Here is a 3,940-nt window from a genome sequence, read left to right on the forward strand (position 1 = left end):
GGGGAGTAGCGGAATGGAATGGGGGTCTGGGGGTGTGTTTTGGGATGGAATGGGGGTGATGAGGGCATGGGGTGTATGGGGGGAGTAGCGGAATGGAATGGGGGTCTGGTGGGTGTGTTTGGGGATGGAATGGGGGTGATGAGGGCAAGGGGTGTATGGGGGGAGTAGCGGAATGGAATGGGGGTCTGGGGGTGTGTTTGGGGATGGAATGGGTGTGTATGGGGAGATGGGTGTATGGGGGGAGTAGCGGAATGGAATGGGGGTCTGGGGGTGTGTTTGGGGATGGAATGGGTGTGTATGGGGAGATGGGTGTATGGGGGGAGTAGCGGAATGGAATGGGGGTCTGGGGGTGTGTTTGGGGATGGAATGGGGGTAATGAGGGCCTGGGGTGTATTGTGGAGTAGCGGAATGGAATGGGGGTCTGGGGGGGGTGTTTGGGGATGGAATGGGTGTGTATGGGGAGATGGGTGTATGGGGGGAGTAGCGGAATGGAATGGGGGTCTGGTGGGTGTGTTTGGGGATGGAATGGGGGTGATGAGGGCATGGGGTGTATTGTGGAGTAGCGGAATGGAATGGGGGTCTGGGGGTGTGTTTGGGGATGGAATGGGTGTGTATGGGGAGATGGGTGTATGGGGGGAGTAGCGGAATGGAATGGGGGTCTGGGGGTGTGTTTTGGGATGGAATGGGGGTGATGAGGGCATGGGGTGTATGGGGGGAGTAGCGGAATGGAATGGGGGTCTGGGGGTGTGTTTGGGGATGGAATGGGTGTGTATGGGGAGATGGGTGTATGGGGGGAGTAGCGGAATGGAATGGGGGTCTGGTGGGTGTGTTTGGGGATGGAATGGGGGTGATGAGGGCATGGGGTGTATTGTGGAGTAGCGGAATGGAATGGGGGTCTGGGGGGTGTGTTTGGGGATGGAATGGGTGTGTATGGGGAGATGGGTGTATGGGGGGAGTAGCGGAATGGAATGGGGGTCTGGTTGGTGTGTTTGGGGATGGAATGGGTGTGTATGGGGAGATGGGTGTATGGGGGGAGTAGCGGAATGGAATGGGGGTCTGGGGGTGTGTTTGGGGATGGAATGGGGGTGATGAGGGCATGGGGTGTATGGGGGGAGTAGCGGAATGGAATGGGGGTCTGGGGGTGTGTTTGGGGATGGAATGGGTGTGTATGGGGAGATGGGTGTATGGGGGGAGTAGCGGAATGGAATGGGGGTCTGGGGGTGTGTTTGGGGATGGAATGGGTGTGTATGGGGTAATGGGTGTATGGGGGGAGTAGCGGAATGGAATGGGGGTCTGGTGGGTGTGTTTGGGGATGGAATGGGTGTGTATGGGGAGATGGGTGTATGGGGGGAGTAGCGGAATGGAATGGGGGTCTGGGGGTGTGTTTTGGGATGGAATGGGGGTGTATGGGGTAATGGGTGTATGGGGGGAGTAGTGGAATGGAATGGGGGTCTGGTGGGTGTGTTTGGGGATGGAATGGGGGTGATGAGGGCATGGGGTGTATGGGGGGAGTAGCGGAATGGAATGGGGGTCTGGGGGTGTGTTTTGGGATGGAATGGGGGTGATGAGGGCTTGGGGTGTATTGTGGAGTAGCGGAATGGAATGGGGGTCTGGGGGTGTGTTTGGGGATGGAATGGGTGTGTATGGGGAGATGGGTGTATGGGGGGAGTAGCGGAATGGAATGGGGGTCTGGTTGGTGTGTTTGGGGATGGAATGGGTGTGTATGGGGAGATGGGTGTATGGGGGGAGTAGCGGAATGGAATGGGGGTCTGGTGAGTGTGTTTGGGGATGGAATGGGGTGATGAGGGCATGGGGTGTATGGGGGGAGTAGCGGAATGGAATGGGGGTCTGGTGGGTGTGTTTGGGGATGGAATGGGTGTGTATGGGGAGATGGGTGTATGGGGGGAGTAGCGTAATGGAATGGGGGTCTGGTGGGTGTATTTGGGGATAGAATGGGGGTGATGAGGGCATGGGGTGTATGGGGGGAGTAGCGGAATGGAATGGGGGTCTGGGGGTGTGTTTTGGGATGGAATGGGGGTGATGAGGGCATGGGGTGTATGGGGGGAGTAGCGGAATGGAATGGGGGTCTGTATGGGGGTGTGTTTGGGGATGGAATGGGTGTGTATGGGGAGATGGGTGTATGGGGGGAGTAGCGGAATGGAATGGGGGTCTGGGGGTGTGTTTGGGGATGGAATGGGTGTGTATGGGGAGATGGGTGTATGGGGGAGTAGCGCAATGGAATGGGGGTCTGGTGGGTGTGTTTGGGGATGGAATGGGTGTGTATGGGGAGATGGGTGTATGGGGGGAGTAGCGCAATGGAATGGGGGTCTGGGGGTGTGTTTTGGGATGGAATGGGTGTGTATGGGGAGATGGGTGTATGGGGGGAGTAGCGGAATGGAATAGGGGTCTGGGGGTGTGTTTGGGGATGGAATGGGGGTGATGAGGGCATGGGGTGTATGGGGGGAGTAGCGGAATGGAATGGGGGTCTGGTGGGTGTGTTTGGGGATGGAATGGGTGTGTTTGGGGAGATGGGTGTATGGGGGGAGTAGTGGAATGGAATGGGGGTCTGGGGGGTTGGTTTTGGGATGGAATGGGTGTGTATGGGGAGATGGGTGTATGGGGGAGTAGCGGAATGGAATGGGGGTCTGGTGGGTGTGTTTGGGGATGGAATGGGGGTGATGAGGGCATGGGGTGTATTGTGGAGTAGCGGAATGGAATGGGGGTCTGGTGGGTGTGTTTGGGGATGGAATGGGTGTGTATGGGGAGATGGGTGTATGGGGGGAGTAGCGGAATGGAATGGGGGTCTGGGGGTGTGTTTGGGGATGGAATGGGTGTGTATGGGGAGATGGGTGTATGGGGGGAGTAGCGGAATGGAATGGGGGTCTGGGGGTGTGTTTTGGGATGGAATGGGGGTGATGAGGGCATGGGGTGTATGGGGGAGTAGCGGAATGGAAGTCTGGGGGTGTGTTTGGGGATGGAATGGGGGTGTATGGGGAGATGGGTGTATGGGGGGAGTAGCGGAATGGAATGGGGGTCTGGTGGGTGTGTTTGGGGATGGAATGGGTGTGCATGGGGAGATGGGTGTATGGGGGGAGTAGTGGAATGGAATAAGGGTCTGGGGGGTGTGTTTTGGGATGGAATAGGTGTGTATGGGGAGATGGGTGTATGGGGGGAGTAGCGGAATGGAATGGGGGTCTGGGGATGTGTTTGGGGATGGAATGGGGGATGTATGGGGACATAAGTGTATGGGGGAGTAGCGGAATGGAATGGGGGTCTGGGGGGTGTTTGGGGATGGAATGGGGTGATGAGGGCATGGGGGAGTAGCGGAATGGAATGGGGGTCTGGGGGGTGTGTTTTGGGATGGAATGGGGGTGATGAGGGCATGGGGTGTATGGGGGGAGTAGCGGAATGGAATGGGGGTCTGGTTGGTGTGTTTTGGGATGGAATGGGTGTGCATGGGGAGATGGGTGTATGGGGGGAGTAGTGGAATGGAATAAGGGTCTGGGGGGTGTGTTTTGGGATGGAATAGGTGTGTATGGGGAGATGGGTGTATGGGGGGAGTAGCGGAATGGAATGGGGGTCTGGGGATGTGTTTGGGGATGGAATGGGGGATGTATGGGGACATAAGTGTATGGGGGAGTAGCGGAATGGAATGGGGGTCTGGGGGGTGTTTGGGGATGGAATGGGGTGATGAGGGCATGGGGGAGTAGCGGAATGGAATGGGGGTCTGGGGGGTGTGTTTTGGGATGGAATGGGGGTGATGAGGGCATGGGGTGTATGGGGGGAGTAGCGGAATGGAATGGGGGTCTGGGGGGTGTGTTTGGGGATGGAATGGGTGTGCATGGGGAGATGGGTGTATGGGGGGAGTAGTGGAATGGAATGGGGGTCTGGGGGGTGTGTTTGGGGATGGAATGGGTGTGCATGGGGAGATGGGTGTATG

This window comes from Rana temporaria, unplaced genomic scaffold (assembly GCF_905171775.1).
Source record: "Rana temporaria unplaced genomic scaffold, aRanTem1.1, whole genome shotgun sequence".
Classification (NCBI taxonomy): Eukaryota; Metazoa; Chordata; class Amphibia; order Anura; family Ranidae; genus Rana; species Rana temporaria.